Source organism: Mustelus asterias, unplaced genomic scaffold (genome assembly GCF_964213995.1).
Source record: "Mustelus asterias unplaced genomic scaffold, sMusAst1.hap1.1 HAP1_SCAFFOLD_320, whole genome shotgun sequence".
NCBI lineage: Eukaryota > Metazoa > Chordata > Chondrichthyes > Carcharhiniformes > Triakidae > Mustelus > Mustelus asterias.
In genome coordinates, this window is record NW_027590282.1 from 15,862 (window position 1) to 35,840 (window position 19,979).

Sequence of the window (19,979 nt, forward strand, 5' to 3'; positions counted from 1 at the left end):
GTGATAAACACTGACCCACACACACACAGTGACGCACACTGACCCCCACACACACACACACACAATGATAAACACTGACCCACACACACACAGTGATAAACACTGACCCACACACACACAATGATACGCACTGACACACAGAAACACACACACAATGTGATACACACTGACCCACACACACACAGTGATAAACACTGACCCACACACACACAGTGACGCACACTGACCCCCACACACACACACACACACAATGATAAACACTGACCCACACACACACAGTGATAAACACTGACCCACACACACACAATGATACACACTGACACACAGAAACACACACACAAAGTGATACACACTGACCCACACTCACACAGTGATACACACTGACCCCCACACACAGTGATAAACAATGACCCCACAACACATTGATACACACTGACACACACACACAGCGATACACACTGACACACACACAGTGATACACACTGACCCACACAAACAGTGATGCACACTGACCCACACACACACACACAGTGATACACTCTGACACACACACACACAGTGATACACACTGACCCACACAAATAGTGGTACACACTGAACCACACACACACACAAAGTGATACAAACTGACCCACACACACACAGTGATAAACACTGACCCACACATACACAGTGATACACACTGACCCACACACACACACACACACACACACACAGTGATGAACACTGAAAGACACACAGTGATACACGCTGACACACACACACACAGTGATACACGCTGACACACACAAACACAGTGATACACACTGACCCACACATACAGTGATACGCACTGACCCACACACAGTGATACGCACTGACCCACACACACACAGTGATGCACACTGACCCAGACACACACTGATACACACTGTCACACACACACACACACACAGTGATACACACTGACCCACACACACACAGTGATACACACTGTCACACACACACACACAGTAATACACACTGACCCACACACACAGTGATACACAATGAACCCCACAAACACATTGATACACACTGACACACATACACACACAACGATACACACTGACACACACACAGTGATACACACTGACACATACACAGCGATACACACTGACACACACGCGCACAGTGATGCACACTGACACACACACACAGTGATACACACTGACCCACACAAATAGTGATACACACTTACCCACGCGCTGACACACACACAGTGATACACACTGAAAGACACACAGTGATACACACTGACACACACACACACACACACACACACACACACACACAGACACAGTGATACACACTGACCCACACACACACAGTGATACACACTGACACACACACACAGTGATAAACACTGACTCACACATACACAGTGATACACACTGAAGGACACACAGTGATACACGCTGACACACACACACACAGTGATACACACTGACACGCACACACACAGTGATGCACACTGACACACACAAAGTGATACATAATGACCGACACACACACAGTGATGCACACTGACACACACAAAGTGATACATACTGACCGACACACACACAGTGATGCACACTGACACACACAAAGTGATTCACACTGACCGACACACACACAGTGGTACACATTGACCCACAAACATACAGTGATACACACTGACACACACACACACTCAGTGACACACACACAGTGATGCACATTAACCCACACACACACAGTGATACAAACTGACCTACACACACACAGTGATGCACACACACACAGTGATACACACTGACACACACTGACACACACACAGTGCTACACACTGACACACACTGACACACACACAGTGATACACACTGACACACACTGACACACACACAGTGATACACACTGACACACACACAGTGATACACACTAACCCACACACACAGTGATACAAACTGACACACACATACCCAGCGATGCACACTGACACACACAGTGATACACCCTGACACACACACACACAGTGATACACACTGACCCACACACACACAGTGACGCACACTGACACACACACACACACAGTGATACACACTGACACACACACACACAGTGATACACACTGACCCACACAGTGATACACACTGACACACCCACTGACACACACACACACACAATGATACACACTGACACACACACACAGTGATACACACTGACACACACACACAGTGATACACACTGACCCACACGCCCACAGTGAAACACACTGACACGCTCAGACAGTGATACACACTGACCCACACACACACAGTGATACACACTGACACACACACACATAAAGTGATGCACACTGACAGACGCACACACACAGTGATACACACTCACCCACACACACACAGTGATGCACACTAAACCACACACACACACACACAGTGATGCACACTGACACATACACACACACACACACAGTAATACACACTGACACACACACACTGACACACACACACACACACAGTGATACACACTGACACACACACACACACACAGTGATACACACTGACCCACACACACACAGTGATACACACTGACCCACACACACACACAGTGATACACACTGACCCACACACACACAGTGATGCACACTGACACACACACACACAGTGATACACACTGACACACACACACTGACACACACACACACACACACACACACAGTGATACACATTCACACACACACAGTGATACACATTGACCCACACACACAGTGATACACACTGCCCCACACACGCACAGTGATACACACTGACCCACACACACATAGTGATACACACTGACCCACACACATTCACAGTGATACATACTGACCCAGACACACACACAGTCATACACGCTCACCCACACAGACACAGTGATGCACACTAACCCACACACACACAGTGATACACACTGACCCACACACGCACAGTGATACACACTGAAAGACACACAGTGATACACACTGACACACACACACACACAGTGATAAACACTCACCCACACACACACAGTGATGCACACTAACCCACACAGACACAGTGATGCACACTGACACATACCCACACACACACACACTGACCCACACACAGTGATACACACTGACCCACACACACACAGTATACACGCTCGCACACACACACACACACACACACACACACACACACACACACACACACACACACACACACAGTGATGCAACCTGAGCCCCACACACAGTGATACACACTGTCACACACACACACACACACAGTGACACACACACAGTGAAACACGCTGGCACACACACACCCAGCGATGCACACTGAAACACACACACACAGTGATACACACTAACCCACACACACAGTGATACAAACTGACACACACATACCCAGCGATGCACACTGACACACATAGTGATACACCCTGACACACACACACACACACAGTGACACACACTGACCTACACACACACACACAGTGATACACACTGACCCACACACACACAGTGATAAACACTGACCCACAGATACACAGTGATACACACTGAAAGACACACATTGATACACACTGACCCACACACACACAGTGATAAAAACTGACCCACACACACACAGTGATGCACACTGACCCACACACACAGTGATAAAAACTGACCCACACACACACAGTGATGCACACTGACCCACACACACACACACACACAGTGATGAACACTGAAAGACACACAGTGATACACGCTGACACACACACACACAGTGATACACGCTGACACACACACACACAGTGATACACACTGACCCACACATACAGTGATACGCACTGACCCACACACAGTGATACGCACTGACCCACACACACACAGTGATGCACACTGACCCAGACACACACTGATACACACTGTCACACACACACGCACACACACACAGTGATACACACTGACCCACACACACAGTGATACACACTGTCACACACACACACAGTAATACACACTGACCCCCACACACAGTGATACACAATGAACCCCACAAACACATTGATACACACTGACACACATACACACACAGCGATACACACTGACACACACACAGTGATACACACTGACACATACACAGCGATACACACTGACCCACACACACACAGTGATAAAAACGGACCCACACACACACAGTGATGCACACTGACCCACACACACAGTGATAAAAACTGACCCACACACACACAGTGATGCACACTGACCCACACACACACACACACACACACAGTGATGAACACTGAAAGACACACAGTGATACACGCTGACACACACACACAGTGATACACGCTGACACACACACACACAGTGATACACACTGACCCACACATACAGTGATACGCACTGACCCACACAAAGTGATACGCACTGACCCACACACACACAGTGATGCACACTGACCCAGACACACACTGATACACACTGTCACACACACACACACACAGTGATACACACTGACCCACACACACACACAGTGATACACACTGTCACACACACACACACAGTAATACACACTGACCCACACACACAGTGATACACAATGAACCCCACAAACACATTGATACACACTGACACACATACACACACACAACGATACACACTGACACACACACAGTGATACACACTGACACATACACAGCGATACACACTGACACACACACACACACACACACACAGACACAGTGATACACACTGACCCACACACACACAGTGATACACACTGTCACACACACACAGTGATAAACACTGACTCACACATACACAGTGATACACACTGAAGGACACACAGTGATACACGCTGACACACACACACACACACAGTGATACACACTGACACGCACACACACAGTGATGCACACTGACACACACAAAGTGATACATAATGACCGACACACACACAGTGATGCACACTGACACACACAAAGTGATACATACTGACCGACACACACACAGTGATGCACACTGACACACACAAAGTGATACACACTGACCGACACACACACAGTGGTACACATTGACCCACAAACATACAGTGATACACACTGACACACACACACACTCAGTGACACACACACAGTGATGCACATTAACCCACACACACACAGTGATACAAACTGACCTACACACACACATTGATGCACACACACACAGTGATACACACTGACACACACTGACACACACACAGTGATACACACTGACACACACTGACACACACACAGTGATACACACTGACACACACTGACACACACACAGTGATACACACTGACACACACACACACAGTGATACACACTAACCCACACACACAGTGATACAAACTGACACACACATACCCAGCGATGCACACTGACACACACAGTGATACACCCTGACACACACACACACAGTGATACACACTGACCCACACACACACAGTGACGCACACTGACACACACACACACAGTGATACACACTGACACTCACACACACACAGTGATACACACTGACCCACACAGTGATAAACACTGACACACACACAATGACACACACACACACAGTGATACACACTGACACACACACACAGTGATACACACTGACACACACTGACCCACACGCGCACAGTGAAACACACTGACACGCTCAGACAGTGAAACACACTGACCCACACACGCACAGTGATACACTCTGACCCCCCCCCACACACACACAGTGATACACACTGACACACACACACATAAAGTGATGCACACTGACACACGCACACACACAGTGATACACACTCACCCACACACACACAGTGATGCACACTAAACCACACACACACACACAGTGATGCACACTGACACATACACACACACACACACGCAGTAATACACACTGACACACACACACTGACACACACACACACACACACATTGATACACACTGACACACACACACTGTGATACACACTGACCCACACACACACAGTGATACACACTGACCCACACACACACACAGTGATACACACTGACCCACACACACACAGTGATGCACACTGACACACACACACACACAGTGATACACACTGACACACACACACTGACACACACACACACACACACACACACACAGTGATACACATTCACACACACACAGTGATACACATTGACCCACACACACAGTGATCCACACTGCCCCACACACGCACAGTGATACACACTGACCCACACACACATAGTGATACACACTGACCCACACACATTCACAGTGATACATACTGACCCAGACACACACACAGTCATACACACTCACCCACACAGACACAGTGATGCACACTAACCCACACACACACAGTGATACACACTGACCCACACACGCACAGTGATAAACACTGAAAGACACACAGTGATACACAATGACACACACACACACACACACACACACACACACACACACACACAGTGATACACACTCACCCACACACACACAGTGATGCACACTAACCCACACAGACACAGTGATGCACACTGACACATACCCACACACACACACACACACAGTGATACACACTGACCCACACACAGTGATACACACTGACCCACACACACACAGTGGTACACATTGACCCACAAACGCAAAGTGATACACACTGACCCACACACACACAGTGATACACGCTGGCACACACACACACACACACAGTGATGCAACCTGAGCCCCACACACAGTGATACACACTGTCACACACACACACACACAGTGACACACACACAGTGATACACACTGGCACACACACACCCAGCGATGCACACTGAAACACACACACACAGTGATACACACTAACCCACACACACAGTGATACAAACTGACACACACATACCCAGCGATGCACACTGACACACACAGTGATACACCCTGACACACACACACACACACAGTGACACACACTGACCTACACACACACACACAGTGATACACACTGACCCACACACACACACACACAGTGATACACACTGACCCACCCACACACAGTGATACACACTGACACACGCTCACAAAGTGATACACACTGACCAACACACACACAGTGATGCACACACACACAGTGATACACACTGACACACACTGACACACACACAGTGATACACACTGACCCACACACACACACACAGTGATACACACTGACCTACACACACAGTGAGACACACTGACCTACACACACACAGTGATGCACACACACACACAGTGATACACACTGACACACACTGACACACACACAGTGATACACACTGACACACACTGACACACACACAGTGATACACACTGACACACACACAGTGATACACACTGACACACACACACAGTGATACACACTAACCCACACACTCAGTGATACAAACTGACACACACATACCCAGCGATGCACACTGACACACACAGTGATACACCCTGACACACACACACAGTGATACACACTGACCCACACACACACAGTGACGCACACTGACCCACACACACACACACACACAGTGATTAACACTGACCCACACATACACAGTGATACACACTGAAACACACACAGTGATACACGCTGACACACACACACAGTGATGCACTCTGACACAAACACACAGTGAAACACACTGTCACACACTCACACACACACACCGTAATACACACTGACCAACACACACACACAGTGATACACACTGTCACACGCAGACACACAGTGACACACACACACACAAACACACAGTGATACACACTGACCCCCACACACAGTGATACACAATGACCCCCACAAACACATTGATACACACTGACACACACACACACAGCGATACACACTGACACACACACACAGTGATACACACTGACCCACACAAACAGTGATGCACACTGACCCACACACACACACACACACAGTGATACACACTGACACACACACACACAGTGATACACACTGACCCACACAAATAGTGATACACACTTAACCACACACACACACACAAAGTGATACACACTGACCCACACACACACAGTGATAAACACTGACCCACACACACACAGTGATACACACTGAAAGACACACATTGATACACACTGACCCACACACATACAGTGAAAAAAACTGACCCACACACACACAGTGATGCACACTGACCCACACACACAGTGATAAAAACTGACCCACACACACACACAGTGATGCACACTGACCCACACACACACACACACACAGTGATGAACACTGAAAGACACACAGTGATACACACTGAAAGACACACAGTGATACACGCTGACACACACACACACAGTGATACACGCTGACACACACACACACAGTGATACACATTGACCCACACACACAGTGATACGCACTGACCCACACAAAGTGATACGCACTGAACCACACACACACAGTGATGCACACTGACCCAGACACACACTGATACACACTGTCACACACACACACACACACACACACACACACAGTGATACACACTGACCCACACACACACACACAGTGATACACACTGTCACACACACACAGTAATACACACTGACCCCCACACACAGTGATACACAATGACCCCACAAACACATTGATACACACTGACACACATACACACACAGTGATACACACTGACACACACACAGTGATACACACTGACACACATACACACACAGCGATACACACTGACACACACACAGTGATGCACACTGACCCACACATACAGTGATACGCACTGACCCACACAAAGTGATACGCACTGACCCACACACACACAGTGATGCACACTGACCCAGACACACACTGATACACACTGTCACACACACACACACACACACACAGTGATACACACTGACCCACACATACACAGTGATACACACTGTCACACACACACACGCAGTAATACACACTGACGCACACACACAGTGATACACAATGAACCCCACAAACACATTGATACACACTGACACACATACACACACAACGATACACACTGACACACACACAGTGATACACACTGATACATACACAGCGATACACACTGACACACACACACACACAGTGATGCACACTGACGCACACACACACACAGTGATACACACTGACCCACACAAATAGTGATACACACTTACCCACGCGCTGACACACACACTGTGATACACACTGAAAGACACACAGTGATACACACTGACACACACACACACACACACACACACACAGACACAGTGATACACACTGACCCACACACACACAGTGATACACACTGACACACACACACAGTGATAAACACTGACTCACACATACACAGTGATACACACTGAAGGACACACAGTGATACACGCTGACACACACACACACAGTGATACACACTGACACGCACACACACAGTGATGCACACTGACACACACAAAGTGATACATAATGACCGACACACACACAGTGATGCACACTGACACACACAAAGTGATACATACTGACCGATACACACACAGTGATGCACACTGACACACACAAAGTGATACACACTGACCGACACACACACAGTGGTACACATTGACCCACAAACATACAGTGATACACACTGACATACACACACACACACACTCAGTGACACACACACAGTGATGCACATTAACCCACACACACACAGTGATACAAACTGACCTACACACACACAGTGATGCACACACACACAGTGATACACACTGACACACACTGATACACACACAGTCATACACACTCACCCACACAGACACAGTGATGCACACTAACCAACACACACACAGTGATACACACTGACCCACACACGCACAGTGATAAACACTGAAAGACACACAGTGATACACACTGACACACACACACACACACACACACAGTGATACACACTCACACACACACAGTGATGCACACTAACCCACACAGACACAGTGATGCACACTGACACATACCCACACACACACACACACACACACAGTGATACACACTGACCCACACACAGTGATACACACTGACCCACACACACACAGTGGTACACATTGACCCACAAACGCAAAGTGATACACACTGACCCACACACACACAGTGATACACGCTGGCACACACACACACAAACACAGTGATGCAACCTGAGCGCCACACACAGTGATACACACTGTCACACACACATACACACACAGTGACACACACACAGTGATACACACTGGCACACACACACCCAGCGATGCACACTGAAACACACACACACAGTGATACACACTAACCCACACACACAGTGATACAAACTGACACACACATACCCAGCGATGCACACTGACACACACAGTGATACACCCTGACACACACACACACACACACAGTGACACACACTGACCTACACACACATACACAGTGATACACACTGACCCACACACACACACACACACAGTGATACACACTGACCCACCCACACACAGTGATACACACTGACACACGCTCACACAGTGATACACACTGACCAACACACACACAGTGATGCACACACACACAGTGATACACACTGACACACACTGACACACACACAGTGATACACACTGACCCACACACACACACAGTGATACACACTGACCTACACACACACACAGTGAGACACACTGACCTACACACACACAGTGATGCACACACACACACAGTGATACACACTGACACACACACAGTGATACACACTGACACACACTGACACACACACAGTGATACACACTGACACACACACAGTGATACACACTGACACACACACACAGTGATACACACTAACCCACACACTCAGTGATACAAACTGACACACACATACCCAGCGATGCACACTGACACACACAGTGATACACCCTGACACACACACACAGTGATACACACTGACCCACACACACACAGTGACGCACACTGACCCACACACACACACACACAGTGATAAACACTGACCCACACACACACAGTGATAAACACTGACCCACACATACACAGTGATACACACTGAAACACACACAGTGATGCACGCTGACACACACACACAGTGATGCACTCTGACACAAACACACAGTGAAACACACTGTCACACACTCACACACACACACCGTAATACACACTGACCAACACACACACACAGTGATACACACTGTCACACGCACACACACAGTGACACACACACACACACAAACGCACAGTGATACACACTGACCCCCACACACAGTGATACACAATGACCCCCACAAACACATTGATACACACTGACACACACACACACACACAGCGATACACACTGACACACACACACAGTGATACATACTGACCCACACAAACAGTGATGCACACTGACCCACACACACACAGTGATACACACTGGCACACACACACACAGTGATACACACTGACCCACACAAATAGTGATACACACATAACCACACACACACACAAAGTGATACACACTGACCCACACACACACAGTGATAAAAACTGACCCACACACACAGAGTGATGCACACTGACCCACACACACAGTGATAAAAACTGACCCACACACACACACAGTGATGCACACTGACCCACACACACACACACACACACACAGTGATGAACACTGAAAGACACACAGTGATACACGCTGACACACACACACACACAGTGATACACACTGACCCACACACACAGTGATACGCACTGACCCACACACAGTGATACGCACTGAACCACACACACACAGTGATGCACACTGACCCAGACACACACTGATACACACTGTCACACACACACACACACACACACACACACACAGTGATACACACAGACCCACACACACACACAGTGATACACACAGACCCACACACACACACAGTGATACACACTGTCACACACACACAGTAATACACACTGACCCCCACACACAGTGATACACAATGACCCCCACAAACACATTGATACACACTGACACACATACACACACAGTGATACACACTGACACACACACAGTGATACACACTGCCACACATACACACACAGCGATACACACTGACACACACACAGTGATGCACACTGACCCACACATACAGTGATACGCACTGACCCACACAAAGTGATACGCACTGACCCACACACACACAGTGATGCACACTGACCCAGACACACACTGATACACACTGTCACACACACACACACACACACAGTGATACACACTGACCCACACACACACACAGTGATACACACTGTCGCACACACACACACAGTAATACACACTGACGCACACACACAGTGATACACAATGAACCCCACAAACACATTGATACACACTGACACACATACACACATACACACAACGATACACACTGACACACACACAGTGATACACACTGACACACACACACACAGTGATGCACACTGACACACAGTGATACACACTGACCCACACAAATATTGATACACACTCACCCACGCGCTGACACACACACAGTGATACACACTGAAAGACACACAGTGATACACACTGACAAACACACACACCCACAGTGATACACACTGACCCACACAAATATTGATACACACTTACCCACGCGCTGACACACACACAGTGATACACACTGAAAGACACACAGTGATACACACTGACACACACACACACACACACCCACAGTGATACACACTGACCCACACACACACAGTGATACATACTGACCCCCCCTCACACAGTGATACACACTGACTCACACACAGTGAAACACACTGAAAGACACACAGTGATACACACTGACACACACACACACACACACACACCCACAGTGATACACACTGACCCACACACACACAGTGATACATACTGACCCCCACACACGCAATGACACACACTGACACACACACACAGTGATACTCACAGACACACACAAACACACACTGATACACACACACACAGACACACACAAACAGTGATGCACACTGACCCACACAAACACACAGTGACATACACTGACCCACACACACACAGTGACACACACTGACCCACACTAACACAGTGATACACACTGACACACGCTCACACAGTGATACACACTGACACACACACATTGAAACACACTGTCAAACACACGCATTGACACACATTGACACACACACAGTGATACACACTGACCCACACACCCACAGTGATACACACTGACCCACACACACACAGTGATACACGCTGGCACACACACACACACACACAGTGATGCAACCTGAGCCCCACACACAGTGATACACACTGTCACACACACATACACACACAGTGACACACACACAGTGATACACACTGGCACACACACACCCAGCGATGCACACTGAAACACACACACACAGTGATACACACTAACCCACACACACAGTGATACAAACTGACACACACATACCCAGCGATGCACACTGACACACACAGTGATACACCCTGACACACACACACACACACAGTGACACACACTGACCTACACACACACACACAGTGATACACACTGACCCACACACACACACACAGTGATACACACTGACCCACCCACACACAGTGATACACACTGACACACGCTCACAAAGTGATACACACTGACCAACACACACACAGTGATGCACACACACACAGTGATACACACTGACACACACTGACACACACACAGTGATACACACTGACCCACACACACACACACAGTGAGACACACTGACCTACACACACACAGTGATGCACACACACACACAGTGATACACACTGACACACACTGACACACACACAGTGATACACACTGACACACACTGACACACACACAGTGATACACACTGACACACACACAGTGATACACACTGACACACACACACAGTGATACACACTAACCCACACACTCAGTGATACAAACTGACACACACATACCCAGCGATGCACACTGACACACACAGTGATACACCCTGACACACACACACAGTGATACACACTGACCCACACACACACAGTGACGCACACTGACCCACACACACACACACACACACAGTGATAAACACTGACCCACACATACACAGTGATACACACTGAAACACACACAGTGATACACGCTGACACACACACACAGTGATGCACTCTGACACAAACACACAGTGAAACACACTGTCACACACTCACACACACACACCGTAATACACACTGACCAACACACATACACAGTGATACACACTGTCACACGCAGACACACAGTGACACACACACACACAAACACACAGTGATACACACTGACCCCCACACACAGTGATACACAATGACCCCCACAAACACATTGATACACACTGACACACACACACACAGCGATACACACTGACACACACACACAGTGATACACACTGACCCACACAAACAGTGATGCACACTGACCCACACACACACACACACACAGTGATACACACTGACACACACACACACAGTGATACACACTGACCCACACAAATAGTGATACACACTTAACCACACACACACACAAAGTGATACACACTGACCCACACACACACAGTGATAAACACTGACCCACACACACACAGTGATACACACTGAAAGACACACATTGATACACACTGACCCACACACATACAGTGAAAAAAACTGACCCACACACACACAGTGATGCACACTGACCCACACACACAGTGATAAAAACTGACCCACACACACACACAGTGATGCACACTGACCCCCACACACACACACACACAGTGATGAACACTGAAAGACACACAGTGATACACACTGAAAGACACACAGTGATACACGCTGACACACACACACACAGTGATACACGCTGACACACACACACACAGTGATACACATTGACCCACACACACAGTGATACGCACTGACCCACACAAAGTGATACGCACTGAACCACACACACACAGTGATGCACACTGACCCAGACACACACTGATACACACTGTCACACACACACACACACACACACACACACACACAGTGATACACACTGACCCACACACACACACAGTGATACACACTGTCACACACACACAGTAATACACACTGACCCCCACACACAGTGATACACAATGACCCCCACAAACACATTGATACACACTGACACACATACACACACAGTGATACACACTGACACACACACAGTGATACACACTGACACACATACACACACAGCGATACACACTGACACACACACAGTGATGCACACTGACCCACACATACAGTGATACGCACTGACCCACACAAAGTGATACGCACTGACCCACACACACATAGTGATGCACACTGACCCAGACACACACTGATACACACTGTCACACACACACACACACACACAGTGATACACACTGACCCACACATACACAGTGATACACACTGTCACACACACACACGCAGTAATACACACTGACGCACACACACAGTGATACACAATGAACCCCACAAACACATTGATACACACTGACACACATACACACACAACGATACACACTGACACACACACAGTGATACACACTGATACATACACAGCGATACACACTGACACACACACACACACAGTGATGCACACTGACGCACACACACACACAGTGATACACACTGACCCACACAAATAGTGATACACACTTACCCACGCGCTGACACACACACTGTGATACACACTGAAAGACACACAGTGATACACACTGACACACACACACACACACACACACACACACAGACACAGTGATACACACTGACCCACACACACACAGTGATACACACTGACACACACACACAGTGATAAACACTGACTCACACATACACAGTGATACACACTGAAGGACACACAGTGATACACGCTGACACACACACACACAGTGATACACACTGACACGCACACACACAGTGATGCACACTGACACACACAAAGTGATACATAATGACCGACACACACACAGTGATGCACACTGACACACACAAAGTGATACATACTGACCGATACACACACAGTGATGCACACTGACACACACAAAGTGATACACACTGACCGACACACACACAGTGGTACACATTGACCCACAAACATACAGTGATACACACTGACATACACACACACACACACTCAGTGACACACACACAGTGATGCACATTAACCCACACACACACAGTGATACAAACTGACCTACACACACACAGTGATGCACACACACACAGTGATACACACTGACACACACTGATACACACACAGTCATACACACTCACCCACACAGACACAGTGATGCACACTAACCAACACACACACAGTGATACACACTGACCCACGCACGCACAGTGATAAACACTGAAAGACACACAGTGATACACACTGACACACACACACACACACACACACACACACACACACACACACACACACAGTGATACACACTCACCCACACACACACAGTGATGCACACTAACCCACACAGACACAGTGATGCACACTGACACATACCCACACACACACACACACACACACAGTGATACACACTGACCCACACACAGTGATACACACTGACCCACACACACACAGTGGTACACATTGACCCACAAACGCAAAGTGATACACACTGACCCACACACACACAGTGATACACGCTGGCACACACACACACACACACAGTGATGCAACCTGAGCGCCACACACAGTGATACACACTGTCACACACACATACACACACAGTGACACACACACAGTGATACACACTGGCACACACACACCCAGCGATGCACACTGAAACACACACACACAGTGATACACACTAACCCACACACACAGTGATACAAACTGACACACACATACCCAGCGATGCACACTGACACACACAGTGATACACCCTGACACACACACACACACACACAGTGACACACACTGACCTACACACACATACACAGTGATACACACTGACCCACACACACACACACACACAGTGATACACACTGACCCACCCACACACAGTGATACACACTGACACACGCTCACACAGTGATACACACTGACCAACACACACACAGTGATGCACACACACACAGTGATACACACTGACACACACTGACACACACACAGTGATACACACTGACCCACACACACACACAGTGATACACACTGACCTACACACACACACAGTGAGACACACTGACCTACACACACACAGTGATGCACACACACACACAGTGATACACACTGACACACACACAGTGATACACACTGACACACACTGACACACACACAGTGATACACACTGACACACACACAGTGATACACACTGACACACACACACAGTGATACACACTAACCCACACACTCAGTGATACAAACTGACACACACATACCCAGCGATGCACACTGACACACACAGTGATACACCCTGACACACACACACAGTGATACACACTGACCCACACACACACAGTGACGCACACTGACCCACACACACACACACACAGTGATAAACACTGACCCACACACACACAGTGATAAACACTGACCCACACATACACAGTGATACACACTGAAACACACACAGTGATGCACGCTGACACACACACACAGTGATGCACTCTGACACAAACACACAGTGAAACACACTGTCACACACTCACACACACACACCGTAATACACACTGACCAACACACACACACAGTGATACACACTGTCACACGCACACACACAGTGACACACACACACACAAACGCACAGTGATACACACTGACCCCCACACACAGTGATACACAATGACCCCCACAAACACATTGATACACACTGACACACACACACACACACACAGCGATACACACTGACACACACACACAGTGATACATACTGACCCACACAAACAGTGATGCACACTGACCCACACACACACAGTGATACACACTGACACACACACACACAGTGATACACACTGACCCACACAAATAGTGATACACACATAACCACACACACACACAAAGTGATACACACTGACCCACACACACACAGTGATAAAAACTGACCCACACACACAGAGTGATGCACACTGACCCACACACACAGTGATAAAAACTGACCCACACACACACACAGTGATGCACACTGACCCACACACACACACACACACACAGTGATGAACACTGAAAGACACACAGTGATACACGCTGACACACACACACACAGTGATACACGCTGACACACACACACACACACAGTGATACACACTGACCCACACACACAGTGATACGCACTGACCCACACACAGTGATACGCACTGAACCACACACACACAGTGATGCACACTGACCCAGACACACACTGATACACACTGTCACACACACACACACACACACACACACACAGTGATACACACAGACCCACACACACACACAGTGATACACACAGACCCACACACACACACAGTGATACACACTGTCACACACACACAGTAATACACACTGACCCCCACACACAGTGATACACAATGACCCCCACAAACACATTGATACACACTGACACACATACACACACAGTGATACACACTGACACACACACAGTGATACACACTGACACACATACACACACAGCGATACACACTGACACACACACAGTGATGCACACTGACCCACACATACAGTGATACGCACTGACCCACACAAAGTGATACGCACTGACCCACACACACACAGTGATGCACACTGACCCAGACACACACTGATACACACTGTCACACACACACACACACACACACAGTGATACACACTGACCCACACACACACACAATGATACACACTGTCGCACACACACACACAGTAATACACACTGACGCACACACACAGTGATACACAATGAACCCCACAAACACATTGATACACACTGACACACATACACACACAACGATACACACTGACACACACACAGTGATACACACTGACACACACACACACAGTGATGCACACTGACACACACACACACACAGTGATACACACTGACCCACACAAATATTGATACACACTTACCCACGCGCTGACACACACAGTGATACACACTGAAAGACACACAGTGATACACACTGACACACACACACACAAACACACCCACAGTGATACACACTGACCCACACAAATATTGATACACACTTACCCACGCGCTGACACACACACAGTGATACACACTGAAAGACACACAGTGATACACACTGACACACACACACACACACACACACCCACAGTGATACACACTGACCCACACACACACAGTGATACATACTGACCCCCCCTCACACAGTGATACACACTGACTCACACACAGTGAAACACACTGAAAGACACACAGTGATACACACTGACACACACACACACACACACCCACAGTGATACACACTGACCCACACACACACAGTGATACATCCTGACCCCCACACACGCAATGACACACACTGACACACACACACAGTGATACTCACAGACACACACAAACACACACTGATACACACACACACAGACACACAGACACACACAAACAGTGATGCACACTGACCCTCACAAACACACAGTGACATACACTGACCCACACACACACAGTGACACACACTGACCCACACTAACACAGTGATACACACTGACACACGCTCACACAGTGATACACACTGACACACACACATTGAAACACACTGTCAAACACACGCATTGACACACATTGACACACACACAGTAATACACACTGACCCACACACCCACAGTGATACACACTGACCCACACACACACAGTAAAACACACTGTCACACACACGCAATGACACACACCGACACACACACAGTGATACACACTGACCCACACACCCACAGTGATACACATTGACACACACACACACACGCACCCACGCAGTGACACACAGACAGTGATACAGACTGACACCCACACACAGTGATACACACTGACCCACACACACACGCACAGTG